This window comes from Anoplophora glabripennis, unplaced genomic scaffold (assembly GCF_000390285.2).
Source record: "Anoplophora glabripennis isolate ALB-LARVAE unplaced genomic scaffold, Agla_2.0 scaffold376, whole genome shotgun sequence".
Classification (NCBI taxonomy): Eukaryota; Metazoa; Arthropoda; class Insecta; order Coleoptera; family Cerambycidae; genus Anoplophora; species Anoplophora glabripennis.
In genome coordinates, this window is record NW_019416547.1 from 368,692 (window position 1) to 387,100 (window position 18,409).

The following is an 18,409-nucleotide window of genomic DNA, read 5'->3' on the forward strand; positions in this document are numbered from 1 at the left end:
AAGGTAGGTTTTAGAAAATTTTTTTGTATATACTCGGAATTAATTTGAAAATATTCAAAAAATGGCTTTTTCTGCTGTTTTGGAAAATCAACGACTACTTTACAAATATTTGTAGTTTTTTTTTAGCTCAATACATGCCCATGAGGCCTATAAATTTTGAAATAGACGGGCAGAACAGTTTTTCTTTCCAAAATCGTCCAAATTTTATAAAAAATTAAAAGATCAGGTTTATTGTTCCTTAAACGTCAATTAATGATTAAATTGAAACAATTTTTTTGTGTCATTTTTCTCACATTTTCGCGTTAAATACTCAACAAATATCGAAAAAAAATTCAATTTTGAAAAAAATAAAATTTTTCACTTATAATCTCCCTAGTGCTTGAATTATTTCCAGAAATTTTTCCGAAGGAACGCATTTTCTAAAAAAATGCGTGATTGAGGAAAAATTTCCGGACATTAATTCAAGGACGTGGGAGAATCAGTAAGAAAATTTTACAACCAAAATTTATTTTAAAAATTTGACATGTTTCATTTTGCAACTTATTTCGACAAAATAAAGTTGGCTTGACAGGTAGACATTGTTTTGTGAGCATGACATATTTTTATCTTCTTAAACGTCACATAATTTAATCGCATTTCATTTTTAAATTCAAAAATGGCTCGTTTTGGAAATGAAAATTCCGAAAACATAAAAGCAGAAGTGGCAAACTTAACTCCCCAAAATACGAAGACTCCGAAATTAAGCGTATGGAGGCAGTTTCTAGTTTTTTTATGCGTAAAAGATCCTACAATGTTGAAGATCCAACAATATCGATGACTGCGTTGGCATCAATTTTTGAAGATTATGCGTTTAACATGAAAAAGAAAAATTCTGATGATTATTTTTTAATTCAAATATTTACCTTTGCAATACAATTCACTTAGTATTACTAAAATATAGAAGGAAAGTAAGTTTTTGTAGGAAAGTGATGTCTATGGCAGTTTATGAAAGATTCTAATTAAAACATAAAAATACACATTCCTTTCACTTTAGTAATAAAAAAGGCATTTAATTTTTGAATTTAAATATTTATCTTTGCAACACAATTCACTTAGTATTACTAAAATAGAAGGAAAGTAAGTTTTTGTAGAAAAGTGATGTCTATGGCAGTTTATCAATGATTCTTATTAAAACATAAAAAACACATTCCTTGCACTTTAGTAATAAAAAAGGCATTTAATTTTTAAATTCAAATATTTATCTTTGCAGTATAATTCACTTAGTATTACTAAAATAGAAGGAAAGTAAGTTTTTGTGGAAAACCGATGTCTATGGCAATATATCAATTATTCTTAAAAAATCATAACTGCAATCAAGTAGGCTTAGGCATGTGATCTCAAAATCGTCTTCGCTATACGTCACGTTGACAGTCACTTTTTCTACCTTCTAATTGTTTACAATTAAATCATGGCAGTTAACAACCAAAAAACTAATTTAAAACCTTATAGTATATGTAATTCTTGCACCAAAATAAGGGACATTCTTATGTCTCATAATTTAAAGTATTTGCCATATTTACTGAAAAAAACTGGAATCAGTCCGCATCAAGAAAACCTTTTCGCAGCCATTCAAAAGATTTTGGAGGAAGATAGCCCATCTTTTTTACGTAAAACCAGGGCTCAGCAGAACAAAATTTCATCAAATTATTACATATATTTTATAAAACACAGACATCTGATGGAAATGAAAAATAAAGGTAATAATTATACCCCTCGTTACTCTCCGTTGCGGAGAGAAGAATTTCAAAATCATTTAACGTTAATAGAAGAAATCTCGGAACAAATATTTCGTAAATAATTATTTGTATATATTTATTTATTTTAAAATAAATAAAAACATTACAAAGCAAAATTCTGGATAGGTACTGATTTTTGAACCATGATAGCTGTCAAAAAAAATTTCCACTTATTAATTTTGTTTGCCTAGCTTGGCAGGAGGAAAAAAATTGTTTAATCGTAATCATTAATTGATGTTTGAGTAGCAATAAATCTGCTTCTTTAATTTTTTATAAAACTTTGACGAAAAGAAAGGAAAACAGTTCGACTGATCTATTTCAAAATTTACAGGCCTCATGGCCATATATTGAGCTAAAAGAAATCTACAAACATGGTATAGTCTTTTCGAAGTCAGTTGAACATATATAAAAACGCCTAGCAATAAAATTTAATGAGTTTCATAGGCGTCCCTAAAAAAGTTTTCTACTAAAGGTAAAAAATTATAATAATTTGTATATGTGTAGAAAATTTCTATTATATGTTCATTTGACCAACAACATATTTTAATTATTTATGTACTCAAACAATTTTATTAGTATATTGATGGTAAATTTCGTTTTGTTCCGTTTCAAAAGGTCTCCAAAATGCAATGTTGTAATAATATTAGTAAACAAAATGTCAATCTTATCGCAATTGTAATATGAATGATTAATAGAAGGTACCTATAACAGAATCTTCAAGCTTTGATTTTTTTGCAGAGTTTAGATCCAAGCAAGTGTAAGAATATTTATAAATGCTGTCAAGTTCAACACAATTTGTTTATTTATCAATATGATAATGAAACAGGCCATGAACGACTGCATAATTTTTTTCATATGATTTATTGCGGTTTATTAATAGAAAAGTAATAGTAAATGAATAATTTAAAACAATATCAATATGACAGACATTATAGTAAACAAACCCTTTTAAAAGTCAGGATTCCGTATAATACATTGAAAATAAACATTTAACATTTCTATTAATCTGTCCTTACACATCTAACCTTAGACTCGACTCTACTCCATTTTTTCACGGAATCTTATAAGTAAACATATGCCGTTAAAAATAGAATTTATCACAGTACAATATTGCTATAATCAAATACACCAGAATTATCTAATCATAACATCATGCGTCAAACAAGCTTTATTCGAATGTTATAAACAACGCAGACAGTTATAAAAAGTATGTGGTATGGTAGCAATGTGTTACTATTGCAAAAGTATACCGACTTGGCCCAAATTGTGCTTCTTCTTCCAGGAATATCGGGATAAACCGCGAAAGTATAGTGTTACATCATCAAAAAAATTAAATATGTTGTGTATTTTTTATAGACATATGTTGGGATCTATATAAAGAAAGTTTTACAGAAAAATATGTTAAATGTTTTCTTTAACAATTGATACCTTACTATTTCAAGTCCGTCTTTGAAATGCCTGGTAGTATAAATATTTTAAAATTCCTTTGTGTCACAATATAGAAAAGAAACTACTACATCAATTAAGAATTATTTGCTTTACAATATGAAATAACCTTGTATAGTTTGAAGTGTTATTTGAAGTTCCTGGTATGTAATGGTGCAATGCTATGTACTTCCTTTTTTAATTTTTCAGTTTAATAAAAAAACAAAGCAAGAGAAAATATGGTTAATAAGATGTTATTAAAAAACAGTGTTTGGAAAAATACAAATAATTAATATGTTGCATATAAAGTCAAGGAAAAACAGTAGGTACGTTTCTTGTAGAATTACTATAGCTAAAAAAATCCGGTTCGAAGGACCAAATGTAAAACGAAGGTTTTAAAAGTATAATGAATAAGACTTTATCCATGATAGAATGATGTAGGTATTTTTTTTGCAAGATATGATATGCTAATAATTTCAGAAGTATAAATAAATTCGAGAATGTGAACTTGTCTAAGGAAACTTTATCTGTAACAGCCAAATACAGTATACCATTACATATGTCTAAGGTAGGGTACTTGCCAAAATTAAGAAATATGATAAAACGTAAGAAAAGCTTGGTTTCTGATTTAGTATGCACAGGGTTATATTTTTTTAAATTGTTGATGTGGATCATAATTTCGTGGTAAAAAATGTAAATACATTTTTATTAATACTTTGAAAATATTTTATTTCTGTTTCTACACATTTTCTTCTTCGTTACTTTTTATCATAGTTGTGAATTCTTTATGTCAAGATGGAAAAGACAGGGTCACAAATAAGTTTTCCTCCAAAATTTTATAAATACAGGGTGTTAGAAACTGAATGGACCGTATTTCAAGGGCAGCTGCTTTCTTGACTGAAAATAACTTGTTCAAATCAATTTACCTGCCTTTACATTTAGGTACCTTTGCACCATTTTTAACAATTTCGAAGATCTTTCAATGAAATTTCATGTGGAGGGAATATGAATGTAAGCTTATTTTTTACAAAGAGAATATTTCATTTTTTGCCATATTTATTTGTTGAGATTTTGAGAAAATGAATACGTTTTTTGAAGCCCCACCATAATATACAGCCCTACAAAAAAAATTCTGTGCATCGGATTAGACCATTATATACTTATGTTTTTGAAGTCGCCGAGACCGAATCCGATGTCCTTTGACCTTGTCAGGTCAGGTTAAGGTCATTTCAAGGTTAAACCGAGAAGCGAATCATTCTACACATCTCCTTTCGGAGCAGTTGTCATCGTTTCCAGTATCCTTCATGGTAGCAGAATTGTAAAGGCTCCATTAGTACCATCATAGAAATGAGATTTTTACTTAGATGATTGATGATTTTAATGATGATTTAAAATTTGATGATTTTAATGGAGGCTTGTCAGTAAAGATATTTTATGTCCATTAATGCTGCGATATCCGGGCAGTCTACATGTAAAAATTTGAATACTCATCTTTCACCATACAATACGAAACGAATATTATAGATGAGCGAGGCAAACATTGCTTTGTAGGACAAGCCAAATAATGGGTATTAGAATTAAGTAGCACATAAAATGTAGAGTAAAAATAACACAGGTCCATGTTTAGTTTGAAAAAAAAAACATTGGACTCTACCTAGATACTCAGGTGTTTTAGGGGACTCTGATTCCGATGCTAAGGTTGGTTAAGCTCTATCACGTCAGATTCAAGGATATTTGAAGGTCAAACTAAGAAATCCCTATACAACAAATCCTAAAAATCTGCGTCTTGGAGAGATGTTAATAAGATTTTATCATTATTACTTCATTTTTATGTAAAAAATATTGTACATAATAATTGGGATATGTCTACGAAGATGTTGTCTAATTTTCTTTATTATTTGGTAACCAATCTTAAGAGATCTTAAATTATTTCAAATAAATAATGCAACAATAACTGTTCTTTAATATTTTCCAAAAGTTTTTGTGTAGGGGATCGGGATTGGGGATCAATATTTTTCATTGATAAACAAACATGTATTTTGCATCTGATTTTATAAATTTGCCTATACTTCGTTGGATCTGTATCAAGACGATAATAACATCTAGACAAATAACAAGCAGTAGACACACTTCACTTGAATAACACAGCAACTTGATAAATATCTTGATACTACGACCCAATAGTAGGCTCTTTTCGAATAAAATTGAAATCAGTGAATAACGTTTTATGTACCGGGTGTTGTCTAAGTATGTTATAAACCTGTAACATTCACTATCTGTACAGTGTGAATGTCACTATTTATTTTAACATAACTCAACAATTAAACAGCTTCTTGAGATCTTGGCATCAAATTCAACTTTGTTAACACTATTATTAGTTTTGTTCCCACCTGTAAACTGCTGTACTGTTGTTACATCATGTAAATCTTTGTCATACCCTGCAATTAGTTATAGAACACCAATATAATAAACTGTGTGCAATGAATATTTACTATTTACCTGTTATAAACATGGAGAATCTTGTTGCATGAATTGTAATAGTTCTGTAATTGTATAATTTTAACTATACCGTTTTTATTTGTATTATTTCCTTTTGGTATTGTTATTTGTAAATCGAATCTGGAGTACCAACAATTAGGTTACTTGGTTGTCATACACTGAAGGTTATTTATTTGTTTCTTTCACCATCGACCCAAAGACACACAGAGTGGACTGGATAGATTGTGGTAGGACATAGGCTATGGTCAGTTGTAGAACCCATTCATTGGTGGTTAAATAGAAGTTGCCCAGTCTGAAATCTATTTCGTTCAATCGGCCAGTCACGTCGATTGATTTTTTTTAGATTTCGATCAATAAAACGCTTGCCGGAGCGACTTAAAGCCTCTTTAATTTTTACAACTGGTAAAAGCAACTAGCTCGTGTGTGATTTACAATAAAACCGATTAGTTTAACTTAGATTAATCACCAGTGAACGACAAAGTACATCAAAGGTAATTAATTAAATATTAAATTTCTAGTTTTCTCTTAAATTCGATCCAGTAGATTTTAGCCTTGTTAACCATTTGTATTTTGCTTGTGTTTTTCGTATGACCTTCAATGCTGTGCAACCAAGTGCTAATTGAAATTCAGTAGCTAAGAATTACGATAGTCGCTGCAATTTTAAGTCACAAAATTAACTAACTTTATGGTAAACCTGGAAGAGATTAGGTCAACCTAGGGCTCCAGATTTGAGTCTCCGATCCAGGACACCAGGACACCTGTAGACCCTGTATTCCGCCGAACATCCTGTAAAAGCCAGAACCAGAGTGAGAAATATATTAGTGCATTTTATTTGTGCCATTTTTTATTTTCTTTTCTCTGGGGTTGTTTTAGCTTATTTCATTTGTAGGTTGGCGCCCTCTCAACACTTTTATTGTAGCCCCATAACGTTTTTCTCAAGCTGGCAAATTTATATGCTGTAATCACAAAAATTATAACCGACCCACTTCCCTCTGCCGCTGCTATAAGAGCTGCCATTCGCACTTTGTAGTATGAACCTTTAAATAAACGCTATAAACTTCAACAAGGACCTGAAGACAATAGTTTTCCAGATTAGTTTAATACCTTTAAAAAAGAATAAAAAATATGAGAGCTAATAATAAAATATCTTTTTTAAAAGTAAATTTTCTGTATCGTGTAAAAAATATAGAACAATGCATATTCATTTTACAAATATCGAGCTCGACAGGCAAATTGAGAAATATGAAAGCCTCTCGGTGAAAATTACAACGTGCCTTAATGGAAGATGTTCGTTTCATTAGCCATGCAGGATGCAGCTACTTACAACGAGCTTGCATATAGCATACTGTTGTACGTGGATCCGAAACAACCACATTGTAAAGGCGGTTTTCCACTAAACGGACAAAACAAAAACAAAACACAAACTTGTGTCAAATAAAACAGAACTGTAACTTTTCGCAAACTTTTTGAAGACTGGCGTGTTTTGTGACAGTTGGAGTTTTGTTTTTCGGGTCCCGCTTCAAAAAGGCGGTTTTCCGCTAAACGGACAAAACAAAAACAAAACACAAACTTATGTAGAATAAAACAAAACTGTAACTTTCGCAAACTTTTTAAAGACTGGCGTGTTTTGCGACAGTTGGAGTTTTGTTTTTCGGGTCCCGCTCGAAAGCGGTCACATCAAAAGGTTTCGACGTGTTTTGAAACTCAAGTCTGTTTAGTGGAAACGGTCGTATTGTGTTTTCTATTTAAGTGATCTAATCCAATATCTAAGTTGGCATTTTCTTCTTCCCAAAAACAATATTTTAATCATTAATGAATTATAGCTATTAAAAAATATATATGTGTACGGTTAAAGTGTTTACTTGGCTAGGATACAAACTAACCAAGTAAATACTTTAACCGTACATATACCACGAACTCTATCAATGGATATCTGGGAAATCGCTCGAAAGAGTTTTTTGAAATTGTGATAGCGTGATATTGCAAAAAAATTAGGGGTTTCTATTTAAAAATTTCGAGTTTTCTACATATTCAGAACTTCATATTCGATATTTTTTTTTGACCACCCTGTATAAAAACTGGAAAATGTTCATGTCAAATTCGATAAAGTAGGTCTTTCTCTACAAAATGTTCAATTTGCACAAAAAAATAAACCGGGAAAACTAAATTTTGCTGACAGTCTGCATCTGTCAATTTTTGTTTAAAAATCGAAATATCTCGGAAACGGCCAATCCTAAGTATGTAGTGTGCTATATGTTTTCAATTTAAAAATAGATGATGTTTCCAAAAATGCAATAATATACACGGGGTTCCATTTAAAATAAGAAAGTTAGTATCGACTTCCTGTGCAACCGGAAGTACGATGACCTTGAAAATATTTTAACTTGCTAAGCCGCACGGTCCGTATCACACCATCACAATTTCAAAAAAATAAAAAAATTCTTAGAGCGGTTTCCCAGATATCCATCGATGAAGTTCGAGGTGGGACACTCTGTAGGCACACTTTTTTCCAAGGAATAAACCAGTCATAGCTAAGAATAAAAAAATCTTCACTAAACATGTTGGCTGGTTATTGGAAAAATGTGTTCCGACTTCCTCGCGACAACCAGTGGAAAAGGACTGAAAACAAAAACAACACTCGAACAAAATGTAGCCCGCTTGATGGAAACAAGAGTTTTGGGTTTGTTTCAGTTTTGTTTCTGTTTTTCAGGTTCTAGAAAACACAAACAGGACATAAACTCAACTGTCCGTTTAGTGGAAAACCGCCATAATAATGCACGAATTTTCGCCGTGGTTTTGAAGAATAAACTACTTTGAATGTAGTTCGCCAAATCGATACCAGTTGAGCTCTGTTTCGTGGAACAACACGTGGGTGGGTGTCATTTGATAAATTAAAACTGTCAGTGCAGGTATCATGTAATATGTTTTCCAGACTGGCATATCATGGGGAGTGGAAAACAAATTTTCATTGCCCCAGTGGAACTAGGGCAAGTAAATACTGTACGGGGGCTTTCACAGAAAAGGAATTACATGGAACGAATCAAAAAAACTATGTTTAAAAAACTTTATAAGCTGTTTTTTAACTGATACTGGTTTTCATTTGATCCCACCTTTATATACCACTGCTTGCAAAGTAAATGGGCTTGTGAACGTTGTTTCAGCGGGGGTCTTGAAAATTAAAGCAATATTGTTTGCGATAAAAGTCAAAGTAATTATTTATTAATGCAAAAACCCTTATATTAAAAAATTAACCCGCGTCTGTTTCATCTTGACGTGAGTCATGTGTTCCAATCTCGGGAATTTGCAAGATAAACTAGACAATGCCATTATAGAGGGTATGGGTATGACCCCAATGGGCAATACTTCAAGAGCAGCTACATTGGGCAAAAATAAACCGATTTAGATCAAATTACCTTAGTACAGAGTTCTTCATATAACATTTTACCCCCCTTAACTTTTTTATTTTTTGAGTTAGAGTTTATGATAATAGAAATTGTACAGGGCGTTTCAATGATATGAATTAAACTTATGTTTTTTTTAATGGAACACCCTGTATATTATTCGATTTTCGGAATTCCTGCCTCTTCCTGATTTCAACAATATATAATATATTGTGCATTTACTTAACAATTTGCTCAATATTCTGCTTTGAAAGACTGAATCTCGCAATGGCCAATATAAAAATTGCTATGGAAAATAAAATAATAATATTAGATATGTATGCTCTATTTTAAATAAGTAATCATAAGAGAACCTTCATAGTTTACTAATGAATACGTACCATACCAGGCGATAACAATATGTTTTATATTTGTTTAATTTCAATACTCTATGAATGGAACCCCAGGATATTTCTAAATACCTTGAAGCATTTTGAAACGAATGTTTCGGGTTTTCTTGAAAGTAAAGTAAAACCGTATCTTGCATATTTTCAGCTATAACGTTGAGGGGTTTATTTATTTCTTCCTTATTTTTTACCGTACCAGTATTTCTCAATTTGTTGTACACCTATGTATCTGATATATATTTTATGCGGGGAATCTTCGTGCAGATTCAGTCTTTCAAAGCAGAATATTGAGCAAATTGTTACGTAAACCTACAACATATATACATTGTTGGAATCAGTTAAAAAAACATAAGTTTGGTTCGTATCTTTGAAACGCCCTTTTATTTTTAACTATTTTTGTCTAACTCAAAAAATAAAAAGTTAAGGGGAGGTAAAATGTTACATGAATGTTACTGTACAATTTTGCTTCCTTAAATAGTTATTGGTTTTAATTTTTTTAGGAGCTGTCGAATATAAGGTTATTGTTTTATCTAAAACATAGAAATTGCTTAGTGCATCACTACATTTGACAAATTAGAAATGATATAATAGATAATTTACTTGTATTAGTAGCTGTGTTTAAAGTAACGAAAAAGGATCATATAGCAATATCAAATTCTTCCACTTGAGTGAAGTTAGCCATAAAAGTTATCCATAAAATATAAAAATTCGCAGACCAAATTCTGCACACAAATAGATAATTTTATCAGTTTAGGACAATAAAGGGCACATCTCTAGAACATCCAAAATACAATTCTGTTCAAAAACTATGATCCACCATGTATTTTTTTCGCAAAATATGCGTCCAGTGTTATCAAATGAAGTGTCTTCTGTCATCCTAGGCACTTAAATCGGCTTGTTCGGGATAGGAAGTGATACTAAAAACTTTTTTTTAATTAAATCTATGGAGGGTCCACCTTGTAATTTTTTCGAAAAATATGTGTTCAGGATTATCAAACGATATATCTTATGTAATCCTGTCATTAAAATTGCTTGTCCAGATGCGAATGCTTCTGTACAATTTTTATTACGAGTATTTCAATTTGATAATGGACGGAGAAGCTGCACACCCTGTAGTTTTTGAACAGAATTGTATTTTGGATGTTCTAGAGATGTGCCCTTTATTGTCCTAAACTGATAAAATTATCTATTTGTGTGCAGAATTTGGTCTGCGAATTTTTATATTTTATGGATAACTTTTATGGCTAACTTCACTCAAGTAGTTCTTCCTTCTTTCATAGTAGATACAATGTTATTCTAGTTTTATGTTAAAACGTGCGCAGTTTGCTTTATATTCAGATATTATGCGGTGCGCTATTTTATGAAATAACTGCAATAAATTACAACGTTTATCTAAAAGACCATTAGACCCCTGGCAAATGTTAGTTTTAAACATTATAAATCTTTTTTATTAAATTTGGGATATGCTTCAACTTCTAGATACCAACTACCTGTTTGTTATTCATCGGTTGAGATACATTTCCAGAACCGACTTCAACTATTTTACAGAAAATAAAAAATAGACAACGTGGTTACACATTTTCAAAGCAACGTATTATTTGTATTTGACAATACTAAAACAGATTTTGATATGTAATTAAGTGGTATAATCCTTGTTAACAAAATTTAAAATAGAATACAAATGCAACAGCTAATTTAAAATGACAATTCAGTCGAATGAACAAATATCTGAAAATTGACATTGTCAATTCATCTTCTTTTAAAATTTTGTATGTTTTTATATAATTTAATATTCATTCAGATATCGTTTCCATTTTTAAAAGAAGTTCGCTACGTCATTGCAGGTAAATTTTGTGATTGTGATTTGTACAAAGGAATGTTATAACTATCAGAATAGAAGGCTTGCAACCCCAATATAGGGTATGTTTTTTTCATTAATACTATTTGGATAAATTATTTTTGTCTTTAGCTAATTAATAAAGACTATCTTATTTAAGAAATTATTTTTTAGCGTATCTATTTTAGGACATTTTTAGAATAAATTTGAATTAGTTTAGTACCTTCAAAGTAAGGTAAATGTAATAAAGACATACCTATTGATATAAAAAAATAACCATAAAACCAAATATAGTTTGTCTACTCTCCATTAGATATTGGTTTATTATAGGCTTCTGTTTATATGCTTAGTATTTTAATTCTCTTTAGATAGAAAACAAAGTCGATTTATATACATACATTTTCATAATAATAAAGACATGTTGTGGATATTATTTAACAAAACTAAACTTAATCTGACCTAACCTAACGTAATCTATGTAATTTTAATGGGTCATTTACATAATATCTTAAAATCTATACCAAACTTATATTACCACTTTCAAAAGTACATTATTTTATTGTGCACTTAATATTTTATATTAATTAATAATTTATAATATTCATATTAACCCAAACATATGAGCTATTTATAAAATATATTGATATACAGGGTGTGCCATTTAACACTTCCGCTGCCAATATCTTCGAAGTTTTAGTTCCGGATTTTAGAATTATTAGTTCAAATCTTTCTGTATAGATGGCGTCGCGATCCTAAAAAATTTTTTGATTACTGGAATATGGAAATGCGGTCCATCTAAAAGATCGTTAAATTTTGAGTAATTTTTGTAATATAAAGTTTATCCCAATATTTACTTGTTTTCGAGACAAGTCGACTTCAATATGCAATGGATGATGTAATAGGAAAATGTATTATTTTATTTAAATCACAATGAGGTAAAATATTCTTTTAAAATATTGTTATAATGACCACAGAAAAAATGTACAATGGTAAATCTTATATGGGGCAGAGACGAACCGTATTTTATCAAATCTTATTAAAACATTCAGTCATAGGTGGCTCATGTCATTTGTTTAAAATAAAACATGTATGACAGATAACACTTTAGTTTTCCAATATTTACAGTTCTATCAGCTTACGTTCAATTTAACTGTACTAGCTATAAGATTTACTATTATACAATTTTTTTTCTGTAGTTAATCATTTGTTTTTTATAATTTATTGTTTGTTAGTATGTATCACTGTAACAATATTTTAAGGATGTTCGATACTGAAAAAAAAAATGGTAAGAAAGTTTTCAAAGCAATTGAAATCTGTTAATAAATATGTAAACTGCCTTGTGTAAAAATATCAGACCGATTGCCAATGTAGTTTTTTTGAAAAATGATATTAAAAATTAAGCTCTTATACACGGCTCTTATGGGAGTTGGGGAAAAAACTTTAATCAAACGTGAATATTGCTCTCAATAATGGTTAGGATCTGGAAAATAAAATTGTAATTAAAGAATGAAATATTACTAAACATTTTAAAACAATAAAAATATGCACTTACAATGTAATTATTGAGATAAATGGAATGAACGTTTTCACAAATTTGAACAAACATCTGATCCAAAGAAAGGAAATATGACAACACTGTACGCTGTATTTAAGGCTTCGACTGACGCGCTATATTTGAATAGCTCGATTATAGACTATAAAATTATTCCAGTCGAAAACATATGTAGTAATAATTAATATTAAATAAATTTTTCGGGATCTAATGCAATATAATAGCAATCTGAAACAAAAATTGAAATGATCTCTTTGCAAAACGAACAGTATAGATGTTCTGTCATAATTTTCAATTTGACAAGGCGACGTCTCACTATCATACACTGAACTTCTTGATAGTTATGGACTCTCAGTTTGCACATTTTACTTTTTTCTTATCAGTCCCACATTCTGTTTCATACGCATTTTATATTACTTTTCAGTCACTACTTTTCCTTTGTACCCTGGATGTTCATTCATGTTTACGGAATACTCGCAAAGTTGACAGTAATGACAGTTGACCTAACTTTTACCACCACGCCATGGCAATGTTGCCAGATTTCATCCATAATTTTACAAGCTCTTAATGAATAAATAGACACTTTTATTCAAATAAAAAGTTAATTGCCGTGCATTAAACACGAAAAATATATGCAAGCTTATATGTGTTTAATAAATTTCATTCGTATATATTATATTTAGTTCGCCCAAATTAGTTTATGTAAGGTTGGTACTACAACGAAACTACCGTGTATAAGCATAGGCTTCCCTCCCGCACAGCCTGCCCCGCAAGAGATGTATCGAACCTCCTTAAAAGAATATTTTGAATAAGAAGAGAATAATATTGAAGTCGCCATGTCTCGAAAATAAGTAAATACTGGGAAAAACTTTATATTACAAAAATTACTCAAAATTTAACGAACTTCCAGTGAACCGTTCCAGGGATCAAAAAAATTTTTAGTATCGCCACACCATCTATACAGAAAGATTTGAACTAACAATTCTAACTGCAATTTGAAGCTTTTCGAGTAACTTAACAACCCCAATTTCCGGAACTAAAATAAATGTCTTCATTTCGGAGATATTGGCAGAGGAAATGTTAAATGGCACACCCTGTATATTTGGAGATGTATCAATGGATTTGCATCCTCCTCCAAAAATTGTTCTTGACCTTGAGTCCCGCAGAGTCGGCCCTGTACGTTTGAAGCAGACAACATTACCACTTTCTGTCTGATTATAGTAATTAAAAGAGCAGAGGCAAAGTCTCAATAAGAACAACTTATGTAGATAAATCATCGCAATAAACTTTCTCACAGTTTATATATTTTTTTAAATGAAAAAAATCTTTTGGTGTGCCTTGTATATTTGGAAGATGTTTATAGTATAGACGAAAAATGTAAGCACACAAATATTAATAAAATGAAAACTGCTTTATTTTGATTACTAAAGTTCTCGATATTATCAAAGGCAGATATGTAACCATTTATATTTATCTAGGTACATCTACAGATGTGTGAAGTAGACAATATTTACTTTATTATTTATACTGTATTAAAGAATTTTACATAATATGCATAGAAAGAACTCTACGCAAGAATACCTTGTGAATATATTTTACTACAAAAACTGATGGGGGTTAAAAATAGTTAAAGTTTAACTAATGACTCACTCTTTTTGTTTGGGGACGTTTCACAACATAATTTACTTCCTCGCGGTTGAAGTGGTTAAAATTACATTTAAATTTCTTTCGAGAGTCCTAATTACCAAAAACAAAACATTCTTTAATAAATACCTTTCAAATTTTTGCTCTATTTACTGACAGGCGCACCTCTAGTAACAGAATCACTCACATAGTCAGCGTTCACAACTTGAACAACCCCCAAATTCATAGGGACGTTCGTAGGTAACGAATAAATGCCGAACTACACCGTGGTTCGAGGGTTGCATACTAACGGATAGTTCCAACCATCGCATTCGCGAGCGCCAAACAACTGACAGTCGAGACGCGCGCTTCCGCCGTTTATTGGTAGGATGCGATACGCGCTTACAAGGTTATCATTCTCTTCTCCGGAGGTAGATTGATTGATGGATCGTCGCCGAGGAAGCGTCGTTCGCAGGTACTTGACGTACTTATGTTACGCTGGTTTGTAATATGTCAGTAAACACGAACGGTAATGCAGGTATTAAAGCGCCAGCTATAAAAGTTTATGGTTTTGTAGATATGTGTTGATGTTCAGCGGCTCCTGGTCGAGGTCGTTTTAAAAAATTGCTGATGGCAATGAATTCGTAAAAATAAGCATTTTTACGTAACATTTTTTAGAATTAAAAAGGTGAAAAAAAGAGGATATTTAATACGGGGTTTTGCTGTTGACATAAAAAAGTTTTAGGACATTTGTTAACGGGTGTTGAAGAATCTCCTTGACATATTTTCCGTATAAAGTAAAGTAAATAAGAATCATTGATTGTGAAGTCAAGTAAACTGCGATTGTTGTTGGTATTGTCGCAAAAAAATCAAAAAGTTACCACTAGTACAAGAGTGATTTCAAAAATGCATCCTATTGATAACAATGTTGTTAGAATTACCCGAAAATAAAGTTCTTTTTGAATAAAATGGAATAAATCAAATAAACTTGCATAGTTATACAGGTTATAGACTAAGAGCATAGGAAAATTTTCCTAATCATTTTAGGTTCCGTAAGAGTCTATGACTTAAATACTATAACCTGAAAGAAAACATTTTTGAGCACTATGCCGTCAATTCTCCGTGGCACATGGGTTGTCAGCAGAAAATCAAACTTTCCAATTTTGGGCCGGGTAAATTAATTCAATAGAAATTGACGGGATTTCGATATTTTCACTATAGTCTGTTTGGAAATGAAAGAGATTAATAAAACCCCGAGATAAGAACCGGCCACGGGCGTGGTAATATTTCGTTTCAGGTAATTATCGGGTAACACTAATGCTAACAAAAATGACAGGGATTAGAAAATCGACTATCTACAGACTTCTAAAGGAAACAAAAAATGAACAAGATACTGTAAATCCCCCAAAATCATCTACAGGGAGGTCAAAAGTCGTTATAGATGATTTCTTCAAAAATGTCATTCGCAGAAAAGTACACTCATTTTATTTTAAAAAAGAAATACCAACGCTAAACAAAATTTTAAGTGAACTTTCAGAGGACAACGATTTGCCAAAAATCAGTAGAAGCAAATTATGGGCCGTCTTACGAGAGTTGAATTTTTGCTGGGAAAAGCAGAACAGGAAGTCAGTTCTTATCGATAAAGATGAAATTATTTGTTGGCGAAGATCCTACTTAAGATCAATTAGAAAATTCCGTGACGAAGGGAGGAATATTTATTATCTAGACGAAACTTGGGTCAACGAGGGATATACTGTAACAAAAGTATGGCAAGATAAAAATGTAAAAAGTTTTCGACAAGCATTTTTGGATGGACTTTCAACAGGGTTCAAGGCACCTTCAGGTAAAGGGCGAAGATTAATAGTGACACATATAGGTAGTGCCAGTGGTTTTGTAGATGGCGGTTTACTTTTATTTGAATCTAAAAATACAGGTGACTATCACGAAGACATGAACGCAGATGTTTTCGAAGAGTATTTTACACAGATGTTGGATCTTATTCCTCCGGGGTCTGTAATTGTCATGGATAATGCCAGTTACCATTCACGGCAGACCGAGCGGACGCCTACGACTGCTTGGAGGAAAGCCGATATAATTCAATGGTTATCCGGAAAAAACATTTCTTTTGAAACAAATATGGTGAAAAAGGAACTTTTGACACTTGTCAATCTTAATAAAGATCAGAAAAAATATGTTATCGATGAAATGGCAACAAATCGCCAAATAACGGTACTACGGTTACCACCTTATCACTGTGAACTTAACCCAATCGAATTAGTCTGGGCGCAGGTAAAAGGAGATGTAGCGCGAAATAATACGACGTTTAAATTAAGTGACGTGAAAATTTTGTTAAAAAATTCCTTGGAACGAGTAACTGCAGATAACTGGCAAAGATGTATACATCATGTACAAAAAGAAGAGGAGAAAATGTGGGAACTCGATAATTTAATTGACGTTACTGTGGAACCTATCGTTATCAATCTAGGAGACGAAGATAATTCATCAGAATATTCAGAGGATGAATTTTAATATACCTACTTTTTTATTTTCTTTATTGTACATTTATACAACACTACATTTACTCACCATAATTTGAATTTTCAAAATACATATATTTTTGTGTGGAATAAAAGTCTATTCATTAAATTTAAATAAATATTTTGATAATAATATTGAATAATTTTATTTGAATTACTAAAAACCCTCTTAACCCGGTTATGATGCTTAAAGTAGCCTCATGTTTTGAAATGCTGTTTTTATATTGTTTACTTATAAGAGAAATGGACCGAGAAATTGAAGCGGCATAGACAAAGACGGATTGTCGGGGATTAAATTTTAGCTACCTGCTACAATTTAGTACAGTCCGATCACACAAAGTTTTTTTAAAAGTACACCTCATCTATACGGAAAATACATAATATAAAAATATATATTATGAAATTATATATTCCTGTACGGCATTTATCCCATATCGTCGTACATTTTTGATGGAACATTCATCGAATGTTATAAAAATATTTAAATAATATAAAATCTCAATTTTACTATTCTCAATAATGGCATTCATTGCAGATTATGAAGGGAGTTAAGTAACGCTGAAAAATTATATTGCCGTTACATTTGCAGGGAATATACAAATAATATATGCATAAATTATATTAACAATAAAATGAAAAGAGATACTGATTCGTAAATTCCAGGTAGACAAATAAAAATGTAAAACTAAATTATGTTTTAGAATTCATCTTTTTCAATGCAAAAAATTTATAATAATTACCAAAAAATTAAATTGGTATTTGAAAGTGGTATTAATAACATAACGTTTATAATATTTTACTTTTTACAAAAAAAAATATTTTTAGAAAATTATTTTATAAAATAGACTACTAGAACAATGAAATGAAAAGTTAATTAAGTCTTGTTGATCTTAATGACATCTTTTTTATTTTGTTTTTGTTGATCTTAATACATATTATGAAAACTTAATCTTCGTCCTCGTCCTCCTCATCTCCACTTTCGAATTCACTTCCGAAATCATTATCGTGATCTCCATTATCAGTAACCTTTACAGAATGCACCATTTTCATGTTTGATTAATTATTTTTTTTTTAAATAAATTATTTTTCAGAGAAAATTATGAAATTATTATTATTATTATTGATATTACAATTTCATAATATTCTACATCAAACAATTTTATTTTATTTGTTGTATTGGATTCAAAATATATACGGTATAATTGAAAAATAAAAAATTAATTTTGGCAAAACAAACAAATTGAATTGTTTAATTGTATTAAAAACTTTTGCATGGAAAAAAAATTGCAGTTATATGGAAAAGTTTTTTTGGAACTTTGGGGCCTTTTTTCCCCTTTACTGCCACGATATTTATACGGCGCAATATTTTTTTAA

The 18,409-nt window shown here is 30.8% G+C and overlaps 1 protein-coding gene across 1 annotated transcript in view; it reads right to left on the reverse strand.

The window, feature by feature from the left end:
- The window catches only part of LOC108910494 (probable G-protein coupled receptor No18), a 92,872-nt gene extending 78,043 nt beyond the window's left edge, over positions 1 to 14,829 (reverse strand). The window contains exon 1 of the mRNA XM_018715102.2: positions 14,649 to 14,829. The gene's annotated coding sequence lies outside the window, so the exon portion shown is untranslated. The remainder of the gene's footprint in view (positions 1 to 14,648) is intronic.
- Positions 14,830 to 18,409: the final 3,580 nt, after the last annotated feature.